Below are 14,422 nucleotides of genomic sequence, written 5' to 3' on the forward strand. Positions count from 1 at the left end.
ATACGGGTATGTAACACCCAGGAGCGAATATTTCAGCCAAGAAATAATGCACCAGGTTGTCAGGTCAGCTGTATACGCGCTTCCATCCCCCCTCCTATGTCCACAGCACATTTGGATACCTTGCTCATCAGTCAGGACACCTGTCTCCCACCAAGTCTGAGCGTGGCTCGTGACCCCACATGAGAGAAAAGGAGCCCCCTCAGTGAATCAGGGAGGACCAGGAGCTAAAACCGAAGCTGTTACAGAGGCTCCCGGTCTGTCCGCCTTTTAATTGTATGATTGTCCTTTTGCTGTGGGTTGAACTGGATCCCCCAGAAAGGTCTATTTACGTCCTAACCTCTGGGTACCTGTGAATGTGACCTTATTTGGAAATAGAGTCTCTGCAGATACAGTCAAGTTAAGATGAAGTTATCTTGGATCAGGATGGGCCCTAGGGACTGGCGTCCTGATGAGAAGGGAAAATTTGGACAGAGCCACAGAGGAGCGATGTTCACAGAGAAGGTGGCCGAGGGACATGGAGGCAGGCATGGCAGTGGGGAGGCATCTGTGAGCCGAGGAGTGCCAGGGAGCACCAGGGATCATCAGGGATCACCAGGGATCACCAGGGAGCGCCAGCAATGGCCCGAGGCCGGGAGACACAGCAAGGGAGGCTTCTCTGAGCCTTCAGAGGGGACATGGCTTTTCAACACCTTGATTTCCGACTTCCAGCTTCCAGAACTGTGAGAGAATAAACTTATTTTATTTTATATCCCCCTCTCTGTGACCTGATTGTGGTCATTTGTTACCACAACCACAGGAAACTAGACACTTTAGCTCCTGCCAATTCCTTCCTATAGCATGGAAAATTTAGAGCCAGTGATGGCAATGGGTATAGGTAAAAAAGAAGACACACACACACACACTCACACACTCATACACACTCAATAATAAATGAAGAACATAAGCCCGGGGTTGTGTAATACAACATGCCATAAAAACTCACTTTTTCACTGACCAAAGGAGCATAGAACTACACAGTTAATCTTCAGTGAAATGATTCTGACACAAATAACTTTCATTTGATATACTGCCTTTTATGCTGGAAAGAGAAACACGCTTTTTTGCTTGCCCTTGGCCAACACCAACTCTGAAAAAGTTCCTCTTATTCCAGCTTTCCTGCCTGAGCCCCCAAAGACCCACAGCGACACCTCAGTGGCCCTTCTGGGGACCAGCGCTGCGCTGACCCTCATGGACGCCCACCCTGCCTGTTAGAATATAACACCAGCTACGGTGATGAGCCATTGCCTCCTATCCAGCCTCTCAGTCTTTGAGGGGGACTGAGATTCAAAGACAAGCTTGGGAGGGTCAAGTCATAGAATCCCTGCACTGAAAGGAGATAAAATGCGATAAAATGGGGTCATTTGTCAGAAAGCAAAACAAAGCCTTTTTCTTAACTACACAACCCATGTGCGGTGGTTAAGAAACTAGGGAAAGCAGACCTCGTGTTTTCCTTCCTGCTTCATATGCTTTTAAACAGTTGAGACCGTTCTGGAAAGAGAGGGGATTTGACATATCAGGACATGTGTTTCTGAAATCACTGTGGAAAATCGATGCCCTTCCAGTCATGAAATCCTTTGATTGCCTTGATGAGATCATTGTAGTCTTCCGCAATGCTTCATGGTATAATTACCAAATTGTGCAAATTAATGCTATTTTTAGTTATTTTTTTTCTATAGAGACTTTAACACCAGCGCATTCTTTTATCAGATTCATAAATCTTAAGCAATTTCAGCCTGAGTAGGCAAAAGTTGAAACAAAGATGCAAGGCAGTGTTGAAATATTTAGAAGCTTGCTCTGAACCATTCCAAATCCATTATTTTTAGACTGAAGTTTTGAAAATACCACTTCATAATAATTCATAATCAGAAAAGTTCTCCACAGCTATGGGAACTAAAGACCATCCACTGAGTTGAAAATTATGGAATAAACACCAATCCCAGGGAGCATAGTTCTGGATACCAATCATTCTGTGACAGTCACCCTGGCCTGGACCCATCTAAACTACATATGTGCGCCTGGCAGGCCTGGGTTCGTCGTCATCAGCCTCTTGGAGGACAACACCAGCCCCCGCACCCCACCCCGTGGTCCGCTACCATCTCCTGCCTGCAGAGGCCACTGCTTTCTGCAAATGAGACCCTCTCTTGAAGAACCCGTGGGCTTTATCTGGTCCCCGAGTAGAAAGAGATCTGTAGCTTTTTCCAGAAAGTTCAGCATGGAAAAGTTCCTCACAAGGAAGCTTCAGCAAGAATAAAAGTGGCAAGTAGGATCAGGAGATCCCCTGGCCAGAGTTTGGTTCCAGATGTGGGCGTCTTAACTTCCTGAATGTGATTCCTCCTTCTGTGAACGTCTGCTTTTCATCAATCAACATGGCAGCCAACAAAACAGGATTTCATCAAGGTCCAAAGGAAGTGCTTGCTGACGTGCAGAAGTGCCACTAGGATGAAACTTTGAGAAGGGGCTCGCTACCAGGCTGGGGGTGGGGGGCACATTTGTCTGACACCTCTAGCTGTGGGCTCCTTCAGGGTCCACCTCAGCTTTAAGACAAGGTCATGGTCCTCTTTAGGTGGCCCCAACCAATGACCCAGCAAGGCCATGCAAGGGCTTGGTTTTCCCACCCAACGCAGAGCTCCTCTCTTGGGCATTTTCCTCCAGCACTCCCTCTTGGGTGGGGAGCAGGGACTGTCTAGTCTGCACCACGGCCTGATGTCCCCCCCACCCCACCCCCACCGGCTCAGTCCTGCCCTCTCCCCTTAGCTGTCACAGCCATTACCCCCAACAAACTCTTCATCCCTAACTCCATCTCCAGCACAGCTCTCCAGACGACCAGCCAGCTTACAACATGTTGTCAAACCCTTAGACACAGACTTACTGAATTCTAAAGAATCTAAAGAAAACAAAGGGAGTCAAATTTGGCTGAACCTATAAGAAAGGCAATTTCAGGAGGGGGAATGGGACTTGAGACCACCAACTGGCATATATTTAGAGGACAGAAAATAGGATTTTAAAAAATTGAAAGGGTACGAATTTTATTAGTTTATTAAATTATTAATTTATTAATCTTGATTTTTCAGTTTTCCTTTCATGTCTCAGAGTCCACATATCTTTTATCCAAATTACCATAAATTTTTTGGTGAGGGGAGGTGTGGAGGGTTGCTTAGAAGGTCATAGGCCCTTTGTGTTTTGGGGGTTTTTTTTAAGATTTTATTTATCTCTTTGAGAGAGAGACAGAGAGTATGAGAGAGAGAGGGAGCACGAGCAGGGGAGAGGCAGAGGGAGAAGCAGGCTTCCCGCTGAGCAGGGAGCCCGATGTGGGGCTTGATTCCAGGACCTGCAGATCATGACCTGAGCGGAAGGCAGACACTTAACCGACTGAGCCCCCCAGGCGTCCCTTAGGCCCTTGGTGCTTTGTGCACGGTAAACAACCAGTAAGGAGTGCTGGTCTGGGATAGCCTCTTTTTGTGTCTGTCAAGGAATTCTCTGGCCCATTCTCAAGGTCAGCATTTCTACCGGTGAATGCAGAGATGCCGCCCACACACGGCAAGGCCACAGCAAGTGTGTGTGAACAAAAGGATAGAAACTTTCTCCCAGGAGCCTAGTGCTCTTGGAGGCGGAGCTCTGGGAGGATTCTGCAGCAGGTGGGAACTCTTCAGCTTCCGAATCCGACATTTCAGCTCCCAGGTCTGGGCTTGCAGATCTGGGCAGGGTCTCTGGGAGCGGTCTGTGCTGGCCTTGGTGAAGCTGGAAACAAAGTGCCCAGGGAAGGTGTCGGGGCACAAATAGGCTGGCCCCGGGCGCCTGGGTGGCTCAGTCGGTTGGGCGACTGCCTTCGGCTCGGGTCATGATCCCGGAGTCCCGGGATCGAGTCCCGCATCGGGCTCCCTGCTCGGCGGGGAGTCTGCTTCTCCCTCTGCCCCTCCCCCCTCTCGTGCTCTCTCTCATTCTCTCTCTCAAATAAATAAATAAAATCTTAGAAAAAAACAAAACAAAACAAATAGGCTGGCCCCTGGAGCAGGAGCAGAGCTGGGACGGAGCGCAGGTTTTCACAGAAGAAAACACCAGCTGCACTGAGGTGACCATCTCGAGCTTTGTGACTGGGCCCAGCTGTTCTCTTCCCTTGTGGTTCCTGCCTCCATGCTTTGTCACCTGCTCTGGACCCTGGGATGCCCATCAGCTGGACTCCCACGCATGAGCTCTGGTTGGGTTCGGCCAATGAGGAGCAGCTGGAGATGGGAGAGAGGAAGGGAGTGGGGGAGGGGTGGGGCATTATCCCCTTGGCTCCCTCCTCCTCCCCAGGGAGGTCGCCACCCACAAACCATCCCCGTCCCTCAACCAAGGGTCCCTACCCCTCTCCAGACACCTGAGTCTTCACCCTGACTGCTCAAAGCACCTTCCACTCTGAGAGGTCCTGGAGAGATGTGTGGACACTGGCTCTCGCCCCTCCAGTCAGAGTGGGCATCTAACCAGCTCCGAGGTGCACCTTTCAGAGGCTCCACACCTGTGCTCCCTCCAGGCTCTGCTTACTCTCTGTCCCTCCTCCCCTCGGACCTGTGAAGGTGCCAGGTCAGCGTCTACTAGCTCTGGTTATTCCCGGCTCCCTCTTGCAAACGAACGCCTCCGGGACTCATCTTACCGCGAAAGTGCATCTGTTTCTGTGCGACCCTGACCAGCTCCCCTCTTCCACGTCCTCCGCGGCCTGCACCCCCTTTCCAACTCCCCATCTCTGACAGTGGTATGTGTTCTGTTGCTTACTTCATCAGCAGGTTCGGGACACGCTGACTGAGGTGACACGTCAGGGTTGGGGCCAGAGGCTGGACAGAGAAGAGGCCTCAGAGCCCGGGCATCCCAGGGACTGGGCTTGACCCTGTGGGAGAAGGAGTCCCTGGAGAGCCCAAGAGATGAGAGAAGGGGAAAGGCCAGGGGACGGGAGAGGGATGAGACAAGAGGGGAGAAGAAACAAAATGCTGGGTCACGGAGGCAAATGGAGAAAAGTACTAAGGTTTGTTTAAACTTCATTTTGATGAGTTGATGGCCTCCCCTGTAAGCACACTGCAAAGGCATCACACAAACCTGCGCGCAGCTGAAGGTAGGGGTCCCTGCAAGTGTTTCCCCAATACTGGTTCCTGCACCCCGCGCTCTGCTGAACCAGTCCCTTCACCCCACGCGCCCCTGCCAAAGGCCCCCCTTCCTCTGTTCGTATTCATGCTCAGCTCCAATGCCCCAAATCCTAACAAGGCGTCTTCACCCCAGCTTGTGTTCCATCGGATCCCCAGGCCCATGCTGGGGCACCCCGACCCTGACGTCTCCCCAGCAGCCCCTCCCTGGCCCTCGCCCCCCCACCCCTCCCCAGGCCTCCCAGGCTGCAGAGGGAATGAGCGAGATCTCTTCTGCAGTGAAAAATGAAGCCCCGGGCAGGCACTTTCCCTATTTAAATCTAAACCAAATTAATTTGGGGAATGGCATTTGCGGTTTAATTCCTAATGACTGTACATGAGTGGATACGTCCTATTTTCTGATGAGATATTTCACCGTCTCTCCCACAAAAATGGCAAAATGAATGAGTGTAGAAGTGATGGATGCGGGGAAGCCAACTGTAAACAAAAGTAAATGCGTTTTCCCAGTGCAAACCCTCTCGTAATCTGAAGGACGCTGCTTCATATCCCCCTGAAGCCTCATTTGTAACATGAAGTGGTTGAAATGGATGATCTCATACTCCGTGACTTCATGGGTTTCTATGGTTTTATAAGGCAAGAATGGGACAAAACAGCTGCTCACAGAAGGAAGCTTCCTTTGGTCTGACCACTTTTTCCTGGCCTCTGTGTGAAAGGGAAGGGGTCAGAGGCAACACTCAACAGTGGAGACTGTCAAGCAAGGACACACCCTCATGGGGTTGGGGTCCCCGTTCTTCCAAGGAGACTGAACAGGGACAACCTGCTGCTTACCAGCCTCCAGCAACTGGAATTCCTTCCGACTTACCCACCTGCCCAGGGAGGACCACGGCCTGACCTCCTCATGCTGCTCATGATCCCTGGGTTGGTTTGGCTTGGTTTTAATATTGATTCGGTTGTCACTATAAAAGCAGAGCAAAGTCACTTGTGGAAATTTCCAATAAACAAACAAAAAGAAAAAAAAAAAAAAGGAAAGGAAATCCCCTAAAAGGTCTGGCACCTAAGGCTAACTGCCGGCTTTCTTCCACATTTCCTGCCACTTGTGTTAGATGTGTGATTTTTGAAATCACGATCTCTCTGTGCGTAGGAGTCCACATCTCCGTTTTGTCCTGTCCCATGGGAACGGGAGCATTGAGAGCACGACGGAGTGGATGTCTGTGCACAAGGACTGCGTGTGAGGGCAGCTCAGCACCACCGTCAGCCCGCAAAGAAGACGTTGTACTGCAGCCACTTCTTTAAAGAATAGTAATAAAAGAAGAGAATCGGTAGACTAGAAAGTAGGAATGGGACGGAGTTATATTTTTGTATCAGAGCAGTCGACAATCTCTCAGTGTGTCCTTTTCTACAAAAAGACAGAACAAGGGAGTCGGAAATGCCAAATAAAGTGGAATTAAACGCTCTCACCCCGGAAGACGCCTCCACCGCTCGAGCCCAAGGCTGCTACTTCCTTTGCCCACGTCTCTCCGACCTGGTCTCGCAACCCCTACCCCTGGCCTCCTGCCCTGTGACCTGACCGAGCGCTCAGGCTCAGATCCAGAGATTGGTTGTGGCGTCTGTGGGGACGCCAGACCCTGCTTTCTTGCTGTGCTCGTCCCTGGGCTGTGTCCACCTCTGGCCCCAGGACCGGCCCCAGCCCAGATGACAGATGTGGGCAATCTGGAACACCGGAGCTCCCACAGGGCTCCATCTCGGGATTTGTCCACATACCTCGACACTCACTCCACCCAAAGGACAGGCCTTTGCCTCAGGGCTCTGCGGGCACCAGGCCCCTCCCCTCCCCCAAGTCCCATGGGTGCCACACCCACCTCTCTGCCCCTCTGACTCATTTCTGGCTCTACCTCCTTTATGCGCATCTCGGCACGGACAGCACTCTCCAATTATGGTCCCTTACGTTCCTGAGATGCAGCGGGGTCCGTCATAACTTGAAGGTCGTGTTTCTATCATAGAAGAAGGAAAGAGCCAGGTAGCTCTTCTTGGAGAGGGCACCTTCAAGTGTCCTTGACACGCAGCTTGATGCGCACCGTCGTCAAATCAGATGTCTCAAAAGCCATCGGTGTTTCCCTCACCTCCTGGCATGTGCTGAGAAAGAAAATCAGATGATTTCATCAGAGGGAGCTGGTTCATTTTGTGGTTTTGGCACAATTTCCCCAACTCCATATACCCAAACCATCCTTAGGAACAAAGCACCTGCATGCCAAGTTGAATCTGCCTCGGATGCTCCGCACATGCGCCTCTGACAAGCGCTAACAAGGCACCTTCCTCGTCAAAGCCCGCTTCCTGAGGACCGCAGCCTCAGGGGAGGCAATTCCATGGTGAGGACCAGGAGGGCTTTGCGTTCATGGAGACAAAGCAGGGGGACAGTAAAGCCTGGCCAGGCTCAGAGAGATGGTGGGAGTCTGTCCAAGCACAGATGGGGTGGATGGTTCTGTCACAGGGATGCAGTCAGCACCTCACGACGCTGGCAGGATGGAATCCGAGGAAAAGGGAAAAGGCAGACCACCCGAAAGCTGCTCTTTGTGCCCTCCCTTCCTTACCTGTGAACATGGAGATGAGAAGCCCGGGTGTCGGGATTAAGACAACGGAAATCTCCCTAGAATCTAGCGTCAGCCCGTTGGCAGGTGGCTGGAAGCACCGTGCCAAGGAGGACATGAGGCCAGAGCTGGGGCCACCGCCCTCGCAGCTCTGCTGGCCTAGAGACCATTCCCTGGCCGCCCCATTACCCCGACCTTTCTGCGCGCAGGGCTTGTCCGGCTTGTGTGTGCTTGCAGTTAAGGAACAATCCAGAAGGCTCTCCCCAGGGCTTTACAATTATGCATTAGCAGCTTTCGAAGGAGTGGCCTCCCCTGGAGGAACTCGTAATTCTGTTTCATCACACACTTATCCGCAAGCCCTTTCCCCCTATTTCCAATAAAACTTATTTGCAGGGCTCCTATTTCTAAAATTCACCCTTTCCCAAATCTTAATTACTGCAAAGAATTCCAAACTGAATATGCCTCACACTTAAAAAACAAAAACAAAAAACAAAACACACACACACACACACATCCCCAGAAGAATCCTCTAAATATATGTGTTATCTCCCGCGTCAGTGTGGGGCGAATGAAAGGCACCAGCCTCGGGGCTTCGAAGTTCGGCTCCAGCCTAACAATTTGGACTGAACGATGATTGCTATGACTCGTCTGCTCAAGTGGAAAAAAAAAAAATCATTTCAAAGATCTGGTTTGCTTAAATTTTAGTTGTAACATGAATCAGTTGTTTCATTACACTTAATAGACTTCAGTAGGACTTGGGAGGGAATAAAAGGTAATTTTATGATTAATTGCTTGAGATGGTTAAAAGTGTATTTCCTCGCTCCTAGATTTTTCTTTCCCACTCGAATCCTAACTAGCATTTCAGAGGAAATAGGTCTGTTCTTCTCGACAGAAATACTTGCAGGGGCCTGAGCTGGCCGGCTTTGCAGGGAGAGCAGCAACCCCGAGCTTCCCCGCTCAGACGACCCACCAAGAGTCGGGGTGGCTGCAGGTTCGGGGTGGCAATTTATTTTTTATTTTATTTTATTTTTTTGATTTTATTTATTTATTTGACAGAGAGGCACAGCAAGAGAGGGAACACAAGCAGGGGGAGTGGGAGAGGGAGAAGCAGGCTTCCCGCAGAGCAGGGAGCCCGATGTGGGGCTCGATCCCAGGACCCCGAGATCATGACCTGAGCTGAAGGCAGACACTTAACGACTGAGCCACCCAGGCGCCCCTTGGGGTGGCAATTTAAAAGCAGGCTGACATGCTTAACTAAGCCTGGATGGCTCAGTCGTTAAGCCCCTGCCTTCGGCTCAGGTCATGATCCCGGGGTCCTGGGATGGAGCCCCGCATCGGACTCCCTGCTCAGCGGGAAGCCTGCTTCTCCCTCTCCCACTCCCCCTTCTTGTGTTCCCTCTCTTGCTATCTCTCTCTCAAATAAATAAATAAAATCTTAAAAAAAAAAAAAAAAGGCAGGCACCCAGAAATGGGCCCCTCCCTCCCTGCCACAACCTTAGAAGAGGTCAGCAGGTAAAACGAGGAGTCCTCTGGTTTTGCTTTCTCCTGAGGTCTTTCTGCACATTTTCTCAGCTATTCAAAGCAGCTCTGCGTTCTCAGACCTCTCTCCTGAGATGCACCCTGGGCAGGTTTTCAGGAGCTCCTCTGGCTTCTACACCTCATGCCCTCTCCCCCCGGCCCTGTTCTGGTTCATAGCTGATAAAAGACAATCCAACGTGCTGTTTTTCTGGAAAATATCAGATAAGTGATCCCAGGCAGGCATGCTTTTCCCGTCTGGCTGAGCAGGGGGCAAAAGTTTTCATCCTGTCAGTGCCCAAGAGCGAGGCGGCAGGGGCGGGGGGACGGACCTCGGCGCACTCAGGAGGCCGAGCAGAGGCCAGCCGAGAGGCTCCTGGGGCCCAGCACAATTCCACCGCAGTGAGGGCCATTTCTCTGCAAGCGCTACTGCTTTTCCAGAAACGCCCGAGGGAGAGGGGACACCGGCCTCTGTACCTCTTCTTCTCCAGGTCCTTCAACTCTTGGTGTTTGGAGGAAAATCTCAAATGCTGAGACAGGCAGAGGGCTTCTTCCCTTACCTCCCTCACCCCCGACCCATGGCACCACCTGCCTAACTAACGTGAAAAATAAGTTGATACAGACTAAGCTTTCTGCACAGGTTACGTAACGAAGGGAACCTATGCACAGGGACGAGACATACTTTTTTTGTTTGTTTCTCTTAAGAACTGTGATGGGGGGTCTCCCGGAACCTGGTGCAATCAGCAAACTAAGACCATACCTGTGGCTTTCTGCCTCCTGCCTGACGGCTTGCTTCTTGACGTCCACCCCAAGTCCACCTGGGCCTCACTCAAGGTTCTGGATCCTGCCTGGATCCCCATTTACAGCCAGCCAAACCCACCCCTGGAGACCAGACCTGCTCTCTAAGCCATCACAGAACTTCCTTGGAACCAGGCCAGCACCTCCCATGGCCACGGACAGCACCCAGATCACCCTGAGAAGAGCAGGCCTTGTGAGGGGCAGCTGGTCCTTCCGCGTGCTACACCAGGTTCCCAGCGCCCCTCATTCCCCAGGCTCTGGCTCTGCCAGGCCGGCTTGACAACCTCACCTCCAGCCCCCAAGGCCGTTTGCCCAAGCTGAGAACAAGATATCACTGATGCATCCAGACTCAAGATTATATGAATTCAGCATGTACCCAAATTTGGAATTTTGGTACAGCCCGCTCATTACTGTGCATTTTTGCATGAGGGCATGGAACATAACCTATCAAAGTTAGATCCTGTGACTCCCGGTCATTAGCAAAATGAGCCACAGGTATGGTCTTAGTTTGCTGATTGCACCAGGTTCCGGGAGACCCCCCCTCCCCATCCCACTGAATGGTTTGGAATCACAGTTCTTACGAGAAACAGACAAGAAAAGTATGTCCAGTCCCTGTGCATAGGTTCCCTTCGGAAGTAACCTATGCAGAAAGCTTAGTCTGTATCAACTTATTTTTCACATTTTAAAGTTTCTTCCTGTACCTACTAATAATGTTGGATTTAATACTTCTTTTAGAAGTTCTGTTATTTACGGGTAGACCTCTGCTGTGATGTTTATGCCAGTAAATCTCCCAGGCTTCTCATATATGTTGCCAAATCCCTCCACCCCCAAATAATCCAAACCAAAAAGCTGCATCAGAAATTAATAACCACGATCATAAATCAAAGTGAAGGTTTTATCCTTTCATTTTGCATAGGACATCATGACTAAATGAGTACCCCAATGCACACAGGACTTATCAAAAAGGGAAAAAAACCTTCCCTAATCAAAGGCATATTTCATCTCTGAAAAATTCATCAGAATGTGTTACGGAGTGACTGTACGTCTTGAAAATCTCTCTCTGGCACATCTGGAAGCTCACTTTTTTTTTTCATCATTATATTCAGGAATACAAGCGGTTTTGATTTGCATGCATAACGCAGTTTCTTCATCTCTTATCTTGTGTGCCATGTGAATGAATTTCTGTGATCTATGGTTACAATTACTGAAATATGGATTAAGAGGGCCTGCATTATGCAGATGGTTGCCATGATCAAGAAGCTGCCGGAAATAAAATAGTGTAGGAGTATGGTCCGCTGTTTCATGTAATGCTGATCCCCTCCGAGGAATCCTGCCCACTGCCTGGAATCCGTTTCCCTGAGCACCTGAACTCAGACTTTTCTGGGCTGTAATCAGGAAAGATGCTGACAAGTTACTGTGCCCTTGCAATCTTTTACTCGAAGCTGATTGTCGAGAAGCCACCTTCTGATTCCTGAGCCCATCGGGCTGAATTATTCCCTTGGCTCTGCAAGGGGACTCTACCTCTCATCTCTAAGTGGCACTCCTGCTGGCTCCTGCCACATCATCCAAAGGTGGATGTTCAGTGCATCCTTTTTTTTTTTTTTTTTTTCCGTATATTGGCTGAAATCGGGGGCCAAAATCTCCGGGAAGGGCTTTCATCATTATAGTCATGCCCATTCTGCCTGCTCCTAGTGTTCGAGTCTGTGCACAGAATAGATGCTGAAGCATGAAGAAAGTAGATTTTGTGCAGCAATGCGAGGTATGTGGACTGTAATGTTTACACCTCCGCCCTCCTGAAGCAAGGCCGCTGGTACTCTTAGAAGCTGTCATCAGTAGGCAACATCCCCATCCGGGGACGGGAGGCACCAAGAAATTCTAACGATAACGTCATCCTTGAACCCATTCCATAACACCGGCTACGTGCGCTTAGAGAAAGTCCTTACGCTCCGTTTCCTCCTCCGCAAAATGAAGACAATATTATTGCTTAATGTATCCGTTTCCTATGGCTGCCAAAACAAAATATCGCAAACTGTGTGACTCAGAATGACAGAAATTTATCATCGCACAGTTCGGGGGGCAGGGGGCCCAAAATTAAGGAGTCGGCAGGGCTCTGCTGCCTGTGGACTCTGGAGGGAAAGATCCTTCCTGGTTCTGGTGGCCCCAGATGTTCCCAGCTTGTGGCAGCCTCACCACAATCTCCACACGTCCTTCTCCCTGTGGCTCTTCACACAGTCCTGCCTCTGTGTCCAAATGTCCCCTTCTTACGGGGACACCAGTCATACTGGATCAGGGCCCAGCCTAATGACCTCATTTGAAATCGATGTAAAGACCCATTCTCCAAATAAGGTCACATCCTGAGGTCCTGGGGTTAAGACTCTGACATATCCTTTCCAGGGGTCACTGGCTCGTAACCTAGCACTAGGGTCATGGCATGCACGAGAGATGGTGCACGCAGAGAGAGTGAGCTCTGTGCGCCCCACGTTAGTGACCTCACCCCAGGCTCCAAGGACAGGCATGCTGGGGGTGGCACACTGTGACTTCTTTGCCAAGGTCCAACCTAAGGTAGCTGAGGGGGGTTGGATAGGACTCAAACTCCTTAGCAGGTAAGAACACTCTTCAAAGTGAGCTGCCAGCATCACAGTGGGTCCCCTCAGCCAGATACGCAAATCCAACTCACACATAATCCTGGCAGCACACGCAGCTGCCCTACACAAGCCAGTCATGTGAGCTGCTGAATATGGCACAAAACCTGCTTTCTTCCAAAATCATGGGTAATTATCCTCTCTGAAAAGAACGAGATTGTCCATTGTTTCTCAAGGCAACATGAAAGGGAGAAGAAGACGGAATGAGGCGTGCAACTACTAAAAATTGCTCTGGGTTGAAAGCTACATAAGGTATTGAGCTCTTTGAGCACAGACGGGCTACAAGCTCGTTCAGCTAAAAGACAGCAGGACGAAGCTCACATCAAGACGGGTGGTCAAGATGGCACGATTTTCAGCAAGGTCCCCGCAGTTCTAACTGAGCCTGGCTGTACTCCTTAACCCCTTTTGAAGAATTCTTTTTTTTTTTTTTTTGAAGATTTTATTTATTTATTTATTTATTTGAGAGAGAGAGAGAGAGCATGAGCAGGGGGTGGGGCAGAGGGCGAAGGAAAAGCAGACTCCCCATTGAGCAGGGAGCCCGATGCGGGGTTCGATCCCGGGACCCTGAGATCATGACCAGAGCTGAAGACAGACGTTTAACTGACCGAGCCGCCCAGGCGCCCCCGAAGAATTCTTAATCAACGAAACAATGCTTATCACTCCCATCGACCTGCCCCAGGCTCTGACTGAGGCCCCAGCCAGGCTGCAGGGTAAGCAGTGTGAATTTCAGGGTTCATGTTCATGTGGGAGCTGCATCTAAACACCACTGTTTACATCGAGTCTCTCTGCAAATCAAACTGTAATTCCAATGGCATAAAACAAGACTGTTGTGCCCACCCCCCTTTACCATTGGAACGGTTTTTTAGCAGGGCTGGTTGCCCACCCCCCTGCCCAGGAAACTCAGGGCAAGAGCAGGGAGTTATCTCAGTCATGAAACCAGTCCTGCTAGTTAATTATTGCCAGAGATTATAGTGTGATATCAACTTGTCTCAAACTAAAATCCTCATTCCAGCAGATGTTCTATAAAAAATGTCATCACATGGAGCTCTTTAAGGCTACAATTTGTAATAATTTCTTCTTGCTGGTTCCATTGAGAAATCATGTGGAATCAAAACTGATGTTCTATGAGAATATTACTGAGATTTTTTTTCCCTTGGTCATGATGACGAGTCTACCTCAAAAATTTTCAAGCTAAAGTAATTTCTCCAATGTTCTGTATGGGATAAACTTTGGGAAACCCACTGGTTCCTAATGTGTTCCTAATCCCCCTCAGTTTACTTGTAGGGGGGAATTTAGGTTTGGGTCCTCAGTTCTAAAAACTTATGTGCAATGTGACCATCTAATAAGCTCTCTGAGGTAATTGGGTCTGACCTCAGCCCAATAACACAAAGGAGTTCAGTGCACTTTCAAAGGCAACCATCCATCCCCAGAGCAACTCTTACCCAAGCTTCCACTGAGAAATGTCTGAGAGACACGGAGTCCATGCAGTCCTCCACAGGTTCTAGAATTTTCCTCATGAAGTACATACAGTCTGTATTCCCTGGCTGCCTGCTCTGTCAGAGTGGCACTTTGCTGCTAAACTCTGCAAATGCGTGTAGTGATGACCCAAGAAAGAGCCTTGAGTGACTGAGGACATTGTGCGCCACATCACTCACAAAGCCCATGGGAAAGATGGTGTCACACACACGCACATACCTATGCATGCCCACATCACACACACACACACACACAC

General features: G+C 49.9%; 1 long non-coding RNA gene across 3 annotated transcripts; it reads right to left on the reverse strand.

The window, feature by feature from the left end:
• Positions 1–3,991: 3,991 nt before the first annotated feature.
• On the reverse strand, positions 3,992–8,007 carry LOC118011905. 3 transcript variants are annotated; one of them, XR_004679558.1, is made up of 5 exons: positions 7,739–8,005; positions 7,096–7,283; positions 6,017–6,106; positions 4,670–4,918; positions 3,992–4,259 (listed from the first exon to the last, which is right to left on the reverse strand). It is a non-coding gene; the product is annotated as an uncharacterized LOC118011905 (long non-coding RNA). The 3 variants fall into 3 exon arrangements; XR_004679557.1 differs by having other exon boundaries at positions 6,017–6,437; XR_004679556.1 differs by having other exon boundaries at positions 6,017–7,283; positions 7,739–8,007.
• Positions 8,008–14,422: the final 6,415 nt, after the last annotated feature.

Source organism: Mirounga leonina, unplaced genomic scaffold (genome assembly GCF_011800145.1).
Source record: "Mirounga leonina isolate KUSES-001 unplaced genomic scaffold, KU_Mleo_1.0 Mir_151, whole genome shotgun sequence".
NCBI classification, from domain to species: domain Eukaryota; kingdom Metazoa; phylum Chordata; class Mammalia; order Carnivora; family Phocidae; genus Mirounga; species Mirounga leonina.